Genomic DNA, 15,293 nt, shown 5'->3' on the forward strand with positions numbered 1-15,293 from the left:
GGACACAATGAAAGCAGTGCTAAGAGAAAAGTTCATAGCACTAAGCTGGTAAAGAAACTGGAGCGATCTTACTCTAACAGCTTAACAGCACACCTGAGAGCTCTAGAACAACAAAAAAGCAAACTCACCCAAGAGGAGTAAAAGGCAGGAAATAGTCAAACTCAGGGGGGAAATCAACCAAAGAGAAAAAAAAAAAGAAAATAATACAAAGAATCAGCAAAACCAGAAGCTGGTTCTTTGAAATAATCAACAAGATAGATAAACCCCTAGCCAAACTAACTAAAGGGCCAAGAGGCAGTATCCAAATTAATAAAATCAGAAATGAAAAGGGAGAGATAACAACAGAAACGGAGGAAATTAAAAATAATCAGATCCTACTATAAAAGCCTATACTCAAAAAAAACAAAACAAAACAAAACAAAACAACAACAACAAAAAAAAAAACAACTGGAAAATCTAGATGAAATGGATGGTTTTCTAGACAGATGCCATATACCAAAGTTAAATTAAGAGCAGGTAAACTATATAAACAGGCCCATATCATACAAGGACATAGAAGAAGTCATATAAAACCTCCCAACTAAAAAAAGCCCATGGCCAGATGATGGCAGAATTCTACCAGACCTTCAAAGAAGATCTGATTCCAATTTTCCTCAAACTATTCCACATAGACTCTTGAACTCTTTTGTGAGTCTTGCCTCACTGTGATGACTCTCTTCATTTTTACTACATCTGAAGAAAGTTCTAGAATGATGACAGAGAATCTCATTTAGATGCTATCCTAATAGCCTCTAACGAAGCCTTTAAGAAGACTGCATTTCTTTAAAAAAAAAAAAAATCTAGAAGAGACCAAGAAAGTGAAAATTTCAACACCTAAAATTGAGATAAATGGCCTTCTTTTTAGCCTTTAGAAGGACTTTTCATGGATTATAGTCAATGGAGTTGAACTGAGGAGAACAGCCAGTGTCCCGCCCATGCTTTGTTTAGGAATGATTAATTCATGACCTTAAGAGAGTAAAGATTCATCCTGGCATGGTGGCGTATGCCTTTAATCCCAGAACTCAGGAGGCAGAGGCAGGTGGATTTCTGAGTTGGAGGCCAGCCTGGTCTACAAAGTGAGTTCCAGGATAGCCAGAGCTACACAGAGAAACCCTGTCTCGAAAAAACAAACAAACAAACAAACAAACAAAGAGTAAAGATACCCTCTTTGCTCTCTCTGCTTTATCATTGACACCATTTAAACAATCGGGCAGCTTTATCTCTATCCATTTCAAGTCTTCTCTTCTATGACCGTGATGTGCCAAGAAAACAGAAAAGATGGCTGGAGAGATGGCTCAGTGGTTAAGAACACCGACTGTTCTTCCAGAGGTCCTGAGTTCAATTCCCAGCAACCACATGGTGGCTCACAACCACCTGTAAAGTGTTCAGATGCCCTCTTCTGGTGTGTCTGAAGACAGCTACAATATACTTATATACATAAAATAAATAAATAATTCTTAAGGAAAAAAAAAAGGAAACAGAAAAGCAAAGCAAATGTGATGTACTGTTTGCTGTTTCCTTAATGTACAGCTGGTGATAGAATCCAGCCAGGGCAGTAAAAGACAGTTGGGTTGATGGTGAGGGAGGTTCCTTCATTAAGAAGGCCAGGACGGGCATATAGATATTAAAGACGAGGAACTCAGCTTTGTGCCTGCTAAGTCAGTCTCCTGTGGTGTTTTATTATAACTGTTAAGATCGGAGGTACTTCACACTCATTTATAATCATTAAAGCATTTCAGATAGACTCAGGAGAAGTGGTAGGTACTTGGCCATTTGACCGGCATTTAAGAGAACAGATGTGGATTGGGGAAACATGTGGTTTTTGAAACCATGGGTGTGGACTAGAGAAAAGGGACCTGAAAAAAAAATCCCCCAAAGAACCAACAGTTAGGTCTAAGCAAAGGATGATGGACATTCAAGGGTAAAGTGACACAGAGAGGTAGAAAGGTGTTAAGACAGTGTGACGTCTCAGATTCCAAAGGAAGAGAGTGTTTAAGAAGAAAGAGGAGTTCACAGCGATGTCTTCTTCAGGGGGAGTAATGAGGTCGACAGTACACATGTGTTCTGTGAGTGCTGACAGGTGACAGTGGCAGTACAGGTTGGGCGTCCTTGACAACAACAGATCAGAGGATTAATAGTAGCCCAAGAGAAGGAGATGGGCAGAGCGAGGTTGGTAAATCTGACTTTGAAAGTGAAGGTAAGGAGAAGGAGAAGAAATTTATGTAAGATGAAGGGAGGTTTCTCTTGTTCATGACAAAGACTTGAATACAATGACTTCTTAGGAAAGGGTAATGAGGTTGATGAAGGAGACAGACGGACGAGTTCCCAGTGGATTGATGACAGGATCAGGTATATGTGTTGGGCAAGAGACCTTGCACTCTGTAGCTTTGCAGGACCTCTTTGGATTGTTGAGCTCTTCGATAGCATTATGCTGGCACCAGCTTCAGGGAGAGCTTTAAAACAATTTGGCTTTCTCTCATGCCAAGAATGGGATCCACCATGTCCTGTGTTTTCAAAAAGAGGTCTTTCATATCTTAAGCCCCATGACTTCAGCATGCACCATCAGCATTTATAATGCTAACAGAACAACTCAGTAGAAATCCGTTCGTTCTGTGCAGGGCTTGGGATGATTAGAATACACAATATGCCGGATCAAAAGACAGGTATGATAACATCAAGGCAGACGGGAAATTGGGGTTGGAATAGAAATTAAAGCTGGGCAAGATTAGTACACAGTAAACTGGTGTGGCATTGTTCTCCTCAGCAGATAAAGGTGGGCTGCGGATCTGGTGTCAAGGTTATTAGGGACTGAGCAAGGAAGAGAAAACCACTGGCGACATAGTTTACAATGTCTACATGACAAAAATCAAGCTTCACTAAGGAGAAAACACATTTTCTTAGCACTTGAACTTGCGATGATGCAGTTTTCTCTCTCGTGTTCTGTATTCTCACCACCAGTACAAATGCCAGCTTTATAGCAATTTCTGGGCTTTATAGCAGTTCCGTCACTTCGCCTCTCTCTGGAAGTGGAATGGGAAATGACTTTAGGCCAAATGAAATCCTGGCTGGGGTTGCTGGGGTCTTTGCACATAAGGAGTTAGGTCACCGGTCTTAGTGCTTGTACAAAACCATTCCTCAATGTCCATGCCGTATACCACTCGGTGTTTACCCTCCTCAAAACCCCTTCAAACATGAAGCTCCTTCCCATTTCATTCAGAATGGATTAACAGATTATCAGCCTTCAGTTGTCACCCCCATTGTTCATCATGAGCTGCACTCAAGGACAAGGAGCTGATAAGGACATTAAGTCTCATTTATAATCACTAAGATTTTCAAATAGATGCCATTTCTTGGAACATGTAACTTATCTGAGAGAGGCGATCAGTGGGCCTTTGCCAGTGTCCAGTGAAGACAAGGTACAGAGAGAGGAAATTAAAGCCCTAGGAAGAGGAAATCATTGTTCCTCCAACTGTTATGGTGGACTTTTTCCTTACTAGAGGTAGGCCAACACTTAATTACACTGCTGATGTTTTGGGCTTGATAAGTTTAATGGATGCTGAACCATAGATGGCTGAAAATCGATACTTTTTTATTTTTTAAACCCCAGTAAGTAATAGCATGTGTGCTTTGAAATAATTTCTCTCAGAGTAAGGTGGTTCAACATGGAAAGTTTTCTACCCATCTTTGGGTAAAGTCCTCTAAGAAATAGAACAAGCAACGGCAGACTCATATCTGCCCAAATAGACCCTTACCTTTTCAAGACCATGCCAGACATTTCCATGTCCTACCCTGTTCTGAACATCACATACCACAGACATGTCTTTAAACGTCACCTGGTTACCTCTCGGATAGAAATAATAGTTATGTGTCTATTAAAATAAAAAATGGATTTAAAAGGAAGCAAATCTCTCCAAGCTTGCATCTCCAGGGACTGAGTCACTGTCAGGAGCTCTATTATCTATTAGTTTCTGCTTGGTGCTTCATCCCCTAATCATTCCAGCCCATAGGCTGCCAACCTGTGGCTGGGAAGGGCTTTGTCTTTCGAGTGGTGGCTAGATGGAAATGCTTTTGTGTTTGGAGCCATATTCTGTGCAAGAAAAGAGAGCATTAAAGACAGTTGTTTCACTTCTCCAGAGACCCATAACTGAGCAGTGTGCAGAGATTCTGAGATATTGGAGCAGTCAGTCCTAAACTCGCTATGTCTTCTTCAAAGCTCTCCCCTCCAGGCTTAGGGAATTCTGTAGAGGAGGAGACAGAAAGATTGTCAGAGCAGAAAGGAAGGGATGACTTCAAAGAAGCAACGTCTGCCAGACACAGCAGTACTGATGAACTCACAGAGACGGTGGCAGCGCACACAGGGCCTGCATAAGTTCAAGCCAGATGGGATTCCAGCGCTGAGAGGGAGAAGTAGCCACAGGCTCCCACCCCTAACCAAACCACCATCTGCAACTGATACCTGCTGGCAAAGGAAAAACTAGTTTTCTCCAGTGGATTATAAAACAGCTCTTAATGGTAAGCACTATGTCCTGTAGTATAAGACCAACACAAAGTGAGTTCAAAGGTATTTCTGTAGACGTTTTAATCTATTATTGCTCTATTTGGGCATTTTCTTTCGTTTTACTGGCCTTTTGATGGTATGTTACAGTTTCTGACTTTGTGGGTTGTGTGTGTGTTTGTGTGTGTGACTTGTATTTTTTTCCTTTTATTCTGATTTGTTTGTTTTCTAAAGGAAGATGGGGTATGGAGTTGGTTGGGTGGGGAGTGGAAGAATCTAGGAGTACAGGAATGAGGAATAATAAACAGAAAAAACAAAAGAGACAAACACTTCCCAATAAAAGGAGCAAAGGCGAGATATTAACAGACAGATGAAATGGCTGTGTGAATCTGTCCGTGTGTTCAACAAGAGCCCCTTAGACTGGTTGCCTCTTAGTTCCTGAACTAGCCAGACGACCGGTTCTCTTCCATGCTACAGATACATGCTTGTTCCTTCACCATGAATAATAATCTAATCTATGCAAATTCATGCAAAAAGAGTAACCATTTTCAGCTCTCCTCCGTGCTAATGCTATTTGATATTTCATTGACATTTGTTCTGGGAGCTAGTCAGTTATGAACTGCTCACATTTACTTCATGGTTCACCAAGATTCTCAGGTGCTTCTGTTGTGCCTGGCTCTGCCCAGCCAGACTCCTCCCACCAGGATGTGTATGGTTCTGTTTTAATTTAATTGTGCAGATTAGATTTGAACTGCATTCCCCAGTGGTGACACCCACACACACACAGAGACATGTCAAGACTTAAGAGCACAGAGCAGGATGGCCACAAGGGGTTGCAGGATCTTTACCTCTCAACATGTGGCTGCACATCAGGTGAGTGGTCCAGACACAGCTGAGTCCCAAAGCTCTTGTTTTTGAGTGTCACCTCAGAAAAAGACATCAGCTAGAGGTCTTCAGTTGAGAGGCTCTACTGTCAGGACAGGGAGCAAGAGTCAGACTTTCTCTCTTCAGTAATCTGGCAAGGCTTGTGGACTCCTTAAACATGTTCTATAAATTATATAGTACTGGGCTGGCAAGATGACACAGTGGGAAAAGATGGCTTGTAGTCAAGCCCGCTGACCTAAGTTCAATCTCTGGAATCCATACGATGGAAGTTGAGAAGTGATACTTGAAAGTTGACCTCTGACAACACGGGCAAAACACACACACACACACACACACACACACACACACACACACACACACACACACACATACACACACACACACACACACACACACACATTACATTAAAATGATCTAAGGATAAATTTGTGGTTTTGTAAATCATGTGGCTTTTATTTCAAATCCAGCAGCAGCTCAAATACCAATGTAAAAGCTGCGGTGTTCGTCACAGTTGTTTCAACACAGCTGCAAACAACGCAATCACATGAAAGCACCTGTGAATTATTTTTTTTGGTGACAAAGTCACAGCTGCTGCTGATCCATGATATCTTGTTGCCTGCATTCAAAGAAAATCTAGACCAGTTAGAGAGTAGTAGAGTAAATAAGTTTCTTCGTTTATTACCCCAGGTCATAGGTTCCCTAGATTCTTTTTAAAAAATAATTTAAAAATGCAATATTTTGATTAACTACTTCAGTATTATACATGCATGCAATGTATTTTGATCATATTTATCTCTACAGTTCTCTGATCCACCTCTACCCCCAATCTCCTCATAACTTCTTCCTTCCCTTTCTTCCTTTGGTTCTTTGTTCCTTCCTCCTTTCCTCCCTCCATCCTTCTCCCCTCCCTCCCTCCCTCCCTTCCTCCCTCCCTCCTCCCCTCCTTCCTTTCTTCCTTCCTTCATTCCTTCCTCTCTTCTGGCTCCTATAGTGAGATAATAAAAGAAAAATAAGTTAAAAAATAGAGAGCTTTCTCTTCTAGTGTTGTTCATAGATAATGTTAATTATGCTTCAAATCAATAACAACTATAACATTAACATAATTAGAAAACAATAAATATGTCTCAGTTTGGTTATTAGCTTGGCTTTTTGAATAGTCATCTTTCAAAAACAATCTGCTAAAGAAACTAAGAAAAGCATTGCTTCCATTGTAATTCACTCATTGCTTCTCTTCACCTGGGCTATGAGCTCTTTGAGGGCACAATTAATCCATGACACAGGAGCCCAGTTAGTGCTGAGTGCAAAATAGACAAAGTATAATATATAATACGCCACATGGATTACATCTGAACATCTTCCAAATGTCATCTTTATAGCTTTGTAATAGTTCATCAGACAGGAGGAAGGGACTTCATTAATTTCTGACAGAGTTATGTTCAATAGCTCTTATTGTTTTTTGATGTACCTTTTATTTATTTCATTTATTATTATTGTGCACCTAAGTGTGTGTATGTTGTACAAGTATGAAGAAGGGAGTACATGCCACAGTGGGAGTCAGAGTAAACCTTTATGGAGTTGCATCTCTCTTTCCACCTTTCTTGGGTTCCTGGGCTCGAACTCAGGTTGTCAGGCTTGTGCAGCAAGTGTTTTTTCCACTGAGCCAACGCAACAGCCCCCACGGAGTAAATTGTACATTTTTCTATATACAGCAATATATGATATATATATATATATATTCATTGATGCTTATGGTAAGCTAGTCCTCCTTAGCAGTACAATTCTGATGGCAGTGAGGGTTCATGGGCTGTAAGCCATGGCAGGCTCTGTGCTAAGCCTGGTGGCACAATGAGAGATGAGTGGATGAGACACACACAGTGCCTGCTGGGAGACGGCATATGATCCAGTAAGAAAGCCCAATTAAAGGGATAAGATGAACAAGGGCAGGCTAAGGAATGAATATGACAAAAGGCATTGGGCTTGAGCAGTGTATCTTTTTCTGGAACACTTAAGCTTTTACAGAAAATGCAGAAGAGCTGGGTTGAGACTTGAGTTGTGCAGCTCAGTGTTTTCCAGTGTAATAGGCAGAATGTTAAAAAAAAATACCACTGACTATACTAGATCTCATTCTATGCCTTATTCCAAATCCCTGTACATCAGGTGGCGATGATTTTGTAGGGGAATCTAAGAAGACCATATTGTCAGGATGTGTCTGGGTTAAGTTATTTAACACCCTTCTCTTCATCCCAAAGGAAGCCTTGCTTGAAGAATCCAGGTGGCTCTGGATTTCTGCCAGGAAGAGATCCTACCCTGTCTTGTCATTTATATGCCATTTAAAGCCATTGGACTGAGTGACAAAGCATCCTAGTAATACTTCATGGCCATTTTCCAAAGTTAAAAATTTAAGGGGCAGTGAGCTGATGGCCTCAGTTTGATCCCTGGGACCCACACTCTGAAAGGAGAAAGGCAACACTTTGAAATTGTCCTCTGTCCTCCACCCGAGAGTTGTGGCATATACACAGCCCTCCACTACATGGACAGACACACACACACACACACACACACACACACACACACACTCACAAATATATAATAAATTAACACTAGAGGCCTTCTGAGAAACCATATGAAAGCCTACTACTATAGAAGCCTCCTAAAATATACACATATATGAAAGGAATCTAAATAGGAGCAATATTTAATGGGAGAGACAATGTGCCAACTAGACATCTTATGTCACTAAGTATGATAGTTTGAATGAAAATGCCTCCCCACAGGTTCAGGGAGTGGCATTTTTAGGAGATGTGGCATTGTCGGAGGAAGTGTGCCACTGGGGGTGGACTATGAGGTTTCAGATGCTCAAGCCAGGTCACTGTCTCTTCCTGCTGCCTTCAGATCCAGACTCAGAACTCTCAGCTACCTTCTCAGCACCATGTCTGGCTGCATGCCACCATTCCTGCTACGGTAATACTGACCTAACTCTAAATTATAAGCTAGCCCCCAGTTAAATATTTTCATTTATAAGTATTGCTGTTGTCCTAATGTCTCTTTACAGCAATAAAAACTCTGAACTAAGAAATGAAGTACAATTTCCTGTGCCAGAAATGTTTGGAATCACATTGAATTCCTGTTTAATCACTGGCCAAAAGGGTCCCATGGTACCCCATCAAACATCATAGGCCAATGCCAAGACTGTTGGTTGAGTCTCTACAAACTTATGAGGAGGCCCTTTTGCTGAAAACAACACATAATCATGTCGTCAAATATGGAGCAGTTGAACTGATGCCCAGCTAGAAGCTTCATCTCTACTGACTAGTGTTCATGTTACTGGAAGGAACTCGGATGCTACCAGAGAAGAAAGGTAATGTCATCCAAATTGTAAGGCTATTAAGAGTGGACTCCAGAAAATCAAATAACCCCATTAAAAAATGGGGCTCAGAGCTGAACAAAGAATTCTCACTTGAGGAATACCGAATGGCTGAGAAGCACCTGAAAAAATGTTCAACATCCTTAATCATCAGGGAAATGCAAATCAAAACAACCCTGAGATTCCACTTCACTCCAGTCAGAATGGTTAAGATAAAAAATTCAGGTGACAGCAGATGCTGGCGAGGATGTGGAGAAAGAGGAACACTCCATTGTTGGTGGGATTGCAAGCTTGTACAACCACTCTGGAAATCAGCCTGGCGGTTCCTCAGAAAATTGGACATAGTACTACCGGAGGATCCCGCAATACCTCTCCTGGGCATATATCCAGAAGATGTCCCAACCGGTAAGAAGGACACATGCTCCACTATGTTCATAACAGCCTTATTTATAATAGCCAGAAGCTGGAAAGAACCCAGATGCCCCTCAACAGAGGAATGGATACAGAAAATGTGGTACATTTACACAATGGAGTACTACTCAGCTATTTAAAAAATGAATTTATGAAATTCCTAGGCAAATGGATGGACCTGGAGGGCATCATCCTGAGTGAGGTAACCCAATCACAAAGGAATTCGCACAATATGTACTCACTGATAAGTGGATATTAGCCCAGAAACTTAGGATACCCAAGATATAAGATACAATTTGCTAAACGCATGAAATTCAAGAAGAATGAAGACCAAAGTGTGGACACTTTGCCCCTTCTTAGAAATGGGAACAAAACACCCATGGAAGGAGTTACAGAGACAAAATTTGGAGCTGTGACGAAAGGATGGACCATCTAGTGATTGCCATATGCAGGGATCCATCCCATAATCAGCTTCCAAATGCTGACACCATTGCATACACTAGCAAGATTTTGCTGAAAGGACCCAGATATAGCTGTCTCTTGTGAGAATATGCCGGGGCCTAGCAAACACAGAAGTGGATGATCACAGTCAGCTATTGGATGGATCACACGGCCCCCAATGGAGGCTAGAGAAAGTACCCAAGGAGCTAAAGGGAACTGCAACCCTATAGGTGGAACAACAATATGAACTAACCAGTACCCCGGAGCTCTTGTCTCTAGCTGCATATGTATCAAATGATGGCCTAGTTGGCCATCACTGCAAAGAGAGGCCCATTGGACTTGCAAACTTTATATGCCCCAGTACAGGGGAACCCCAGGGCCAAAAAGGGGGAGTGGGTGGGTAGGGGATTGGGGGGGTGGGTATGGGGGACTTTTGGGATAGCATTGAAAATGTAAACGAGGAAAATACCTAATAAAAAATAAATTAAAAAAAAGAGTGATCTGCCTGTAATATTGGCACAAAAGTTATGGGAGTAACCCCCAAATTTTTTTCTTTAAATTTAAACCCACTTCATAAAATAAAACCCATACCTGACAATGCTAATGAGACCAGGAGCCTGAGATTAGAGAGGTTATAGGCCTAGGGGAAAACCTACTAATAATATTGAGCTCAAGGAACACAGCAATAAGGAGACTTCTAATGACATGTTACTATACCCATAAATCAGTGCCTCTTCCAACCCTCGTCAGAGAAGCTTCTTGTAGTGATAGGAATTAACATAGATACCTACAAAGTGTATAGAGAGTGACATACTTCAGAGTATTTAGTCCTGATGGGATGTCTTCATCAAAATCTTCTCTTGAGATCATGCAGGAAAGGAGGAAGAAAGATTGTGAGAACTAGAGGTGTTGGATCATGTGGTGGTTTGAATTATAGCAAGGCATTGCATTGAAAGTTGGTCTACCTTCCTCAAAGTAGCTTAATTCCTCATTGTACTGTAATAATATTTGGGTACCATGGTTGACCTAGCTTTACTGAGCCCATAGAAAGTAAACCCAGAGACAAGGAGGAGAATTATACTGCATGTAAGGTAGTCATCTTAGGGCTCAAATCACAAATGCTTGGGTAATGTAAACAGGTATTAGAGTGCCCCAACCTTTCTCACTGGAGTCTTGACTTGTGCAAAGGGAACTCATTAGCATCTCCTAGCTTAATGGATGGAAGCCAAGATAAGCTGCTGTTTGCTGTCAAGCCTTTTGTAGGGCTCTCTTCTGAACCAAGAATTTTTCATATCCCTTCAGACCTCCTTGATCTCTGGTTCTTATGATTTTTCTGTCTCCTCTTCCACAATAGTCTTTGGTGTGTGTGTGTGTGTGTGTGTGTGTGTGTGCGCGTGCATATATGTGTATATATATATATATATATATATATATATATATATATACATATACATATATATATATATATATATATACATATACATATATATCTGTGTGTGTGTGTGCATGTGTGTGTTCCATTTGCCGCAGTTCAGGATCCAGGGTCTTACAGGTTAGTATCAGAAATAGATAACAATTTGGACCTTCAAAATAGTTCTTCAAAGAGTTGGAAAGATCTTAGAAACATCAATGGAAAGATACTAGACATCCATGTGGGTGAAATGTGATCTCAGAGTAGAGCCTCAAGCTCCACTGGAGTTATGAGGGTTCTATTGCAACTTCCTTTCCCAGGATAATGTAATTCTGACTCCCTTGAAATGGGGCAGCACTATTAATCCTAAAGTAGGGGCTAAAAAACACTTTCAGGAACATAGATGCTAGTACATATTTATGGCATGGATAAAAGGCAAATAAATGATCACTTCTGAAAAGTACATATCCATCTGATTTGTTAACCTGCCAAGAAATTAGGGACTGAAGGGAAGATAAGAAAAGGTTGAAGTTCAAAGGAAAGGTGTGCTGTGTTATAGCCGTTGTGATCTTTTATGCAAGTGTATCCTCCTGTAGTAATTGCTCAGGAGCACTTGAGACTCCAGGTTCTATGGTCATCTTTGAGGTTTTGTATGTGGTGGTTTGAATAAGAATAGCCCCCCATGGGCTCATAGATATGAATGCTTAGTCACAAGGGAGTGGCAGTATTTGAGAAGGATTAGAAAATGTAGCCTTGTTGGAGTAGTTGTGGTCTTGTTGGAGAAAGTGTGTCACTGGAGATAGGTTTGGAGGTTTCGGGATGTAGAACTCTCATCTACTTCTCCAGCACCATATCTTCCCATGAGCCACCATGCTGCCGGCCATGATGATAATAGACTAAGCCTCTGAAACTGTAGGCAAGCACCAGTTAAACGCTTTCTTTTTAAAGAGTTGTTATGTTCATTGTACTGGCTAAAGTCATCAGAGAGGAAGAAGCCTCCATCAAGGAAATGCCTCCATGAGGTCCAGCTGTAAGACATTTTCTCAATTAGTGATCAGTGATCAATGGTGGTGGGGGTGCCCATTGTGAGTGATGCCATCCCTGGACAGGTGGTCCTAAGTTCTATAAGAAAGCAAGTCATGGAGAGAAAGCCAGCAAGGAGCACTCTTCCATGCATCCGCTCCTGCCTCCATATTCTTGCCCTGTTTGAGTTCCTGTCTTGATGAACAGTCATGTGGAAGTGTAAGCTGAATAAACCCTTTCCTCCCTGACTTGCTTTTTGGTCACAGTATTTCATCACAACAATAGAAACTCTAACTAAAACAGTCCTGGTATCTCTTCATAGCAATAGAACACAGACTAAGACACTAGTTTTCTGTACATCCACCATCAGCAGTATGGGAGTTAATGTCCCCCACCATAAGGGAGGATATAGATGCGTCGAAAGCATATTTGCATGAGAGGAGTAACTGAGATGAACACTGCAGGAGTTACTGCAGGCTTTCTCAAATTTCCATCTGGACAGAAGGACTGGAAAAACCTAGAAAGCCTTATTGAGGGCACAGTATACCTGGATCCTGAGGGTCTTAGGAGGGCACAGCATGCCAGTGTCTGGAGGAGGACACAGAATACCAGTGAGCATGATATAGCAGTGTGCTGATGAGGGTACTGTTATACCAGAGTCCTGAGGAGGGCACAGTAAACAGTATACCAGTGTCCTGAGGAGGGCACAGTAAACAGTATTTCCACAACTTGCTGGAGTTCTCAAAATCAAAGGCATAAGACTTATTAGTCAAGAGGAGAACAGACATTTTACCTTTTTAAACATGTAAGGCTGAGATCCATCCTATTTCAGTGTGAGACTCACATGACTCCCATGCACAGGAAACCTTTGCCTTTCTGGTCTCAGATCTTATGGATCCTCAGTGGAGACTAAGCTGGTCCCTGGGGGAGCTGGGTAAGCTATGTGTTCTCTGGGGTCTGACCCACTTTTGAGAACATTAATGAAGGTTCAGTTCCACTCCCTTCGCCCACTTCACAACCCTACTCAGTCCCTCCCCAGGGAAATAAAGCCTCCTCTGCATGCAGAGGGTCAATAGGAGTGAGACCTTTTAGTCTTAACTCAGCAAGGCTGATGCCTCAGCCTGTGGGCATCCACTGTGTGCCCCTCTGGCTGCTACTGGCCATAATGATGTCAGCAAGACTGCCTTGCTCCCACTCTCAGGAAGCTTCCTCCTCGCCTCCTCGCCTCACTGTTCATTGGTGTACCACCCTGCCTTGGATTGTGACCAAGGTGACGTTTAGGAAAAAAAAAATCTCGCCACTTAGAAATGCATACTTTCAACATCTCTAATAGTAAAGCACTTTTAAAAAATCAGATACAAACATATCTTGAAAATATTAAAATGTATATTCATAAAATTATGAAGTTAGGATAAAATGTCTTTTTCTGTTATGGATGGTGACTAAAAATGGTTACAGCTTCTCTTGGGTTCTTCCAAGAGCATATCTGAACTATTCTCCAAATTTGTACCTCTTGATCTCAAAAGATCAAGTTAGCTTTCAAACATTCAGATTTTGGAAATGACCTTTTATATTCCTTTAGTTGGTGTAGTTTAATACTATATAACCAGGAAGATGACTCAAGACTGAATCTGTAACAAATATCCAACAGTAATTTGTCTCATGGGTATCTCATTGTGCTGGTTGGTTTTGTGTGTCAACTTGACACAAGTTAGAGTCGTCAGAGAGGAAGGAGCCTCCCTTGAGAAAATGACTTGATGGGATCCAACTGTAAGGCATATTCTCAATTAGTGATTGATGGAAGAACTCCAAGGCCATGGTAGGTGGTGCCATTTTTAGGCTGGTGATCCTGGGTTCTGTAAGAAATCAGGCTAAGCAAGGCATGGGAAGCAAGCCAGTAAGCAGCACCTCTCCATGACCTCTGCATCAGCTCCTACCTCCAGATCCCTGCCCTGTTTGAGTTCCTATCCTGTCCTCCTTTGGTATATGGAAGTGTAAGCTGAATAAACCATTTCCTCTCCAACTTGTGTTTGGTCCTGTTGTTTCATTGCAGCAATAGGAACCCTAACTAAGACACACATGTTGAGTTTTTTTGTTTGTTTCTTTTGCTTTGTTTTAGACTTAGTTCAAAGATTAAAACTAACCTAAGGGGCTGGAGTAAAGGTTCAGAGGTTAAGAGTGCTTACTACTGTTGTAGAGGATCCGGGTTTAGTTCCCCGCACCCGTGTGGTGGCTCACAATCATTGCTCACTCCAATTCTAGGGAGCCAAGCACCTTCTGATCTCCACCCGCGCCAGGCACTCGCTTGCTACACAAAGGGCTAACACTCATAAAGTCAAATAAAATCAATCTAAAAGAATTAAAAAAAAAAAAAACCAGGCTAACCTAAGATGTCTGGCTGCTTGTGATTAAATGTTTCATACAAGTAAATATGCATAGCGTATGGTGAAGCAAACCCTGAGAACTGCCCTCCAGAATGCGCACAGTACTGGGGGGGGGGGAATGGCTTATGAGTTATGGCCACATTCTGTACCATGATGAGATGAAGCAAGATCCTAGTTGTATATTGTTACACGCTCTGAGACAGTAAATATGCTTGTCTGTGCACGTGCACACTAGCGTCTTCTCCTCGTGAAGAATGGATGTGTATGCCTCAGAACAAAGGCTATGAAAATGAAGGGCCTTCAGGAAGAGGCCTGGGGAATTATGAAGAAGCAGAGAGGGAGAAATTTGAAAAGGACGGTAGAAAAAAAAAATTGCAACTGGCTTGTAATGAGCAGATCTCAAATCATAAACACAATAATAGAATACAGATGTTTCCCCAAGCATTCCTGTCTCAGGTGTGCGAGTTTACACATCTGATTTATACACCGTTGTAAACACGCTTACAGTTTGTCTGTGTTCTGCAGATCTTTCTCATCTGTCGGCATCAGAGTGGAGCCATGGAGAGCAAGCTCGAGCCATGGTCTGACTTGGTGGGAAGCAGGAAATCTTCCCATCTCGTGATTTCCATCCCACCCTGAGCACTTTAACTATGTCTATTAACTCTGTGGCTCCTGGGTCCTGGGAGATAAACTGTTTCAGCCTCCTGCAGTGTTTTCCATAGATAGACTTTTCCATTATTTCACTTTTAATGTCTGTTTTTTCTAATATTTAATTTCTTTGAAAAATTAGTATATGAAATATTATCACATTTGCATCAATTATAATTTATAATTAAATAC

General features: G+C 41.6%; 1 protein-coding gene across 2 annotated transcripts in view; it reads left to right on the forward strand.

Moving 5' to 3' along the window:
• Window positions 1–15,293, forward strand: part of Pakap (paralemmin A kinase anchor protein) — a 462,510-nt gene that overhangs the window by 33,508 nt on the left and 413,709 nt on the right. The gene's annotated exons all lie outside the window — the stretch shown is intronic.

This window comes from Mus musculus, chromosome 4 (genome assembly GCF_000001635.26).
Source record: "Mus musculus strain C57BL/6J chromosome 4, GRCm38.p6 C57BL/6J".
Taxonomy (NCBI): Eukaryota; Metazoa; Chordata; class Mammalia; order Rodentia; family Muridae; genus Mus; species Mus musculus.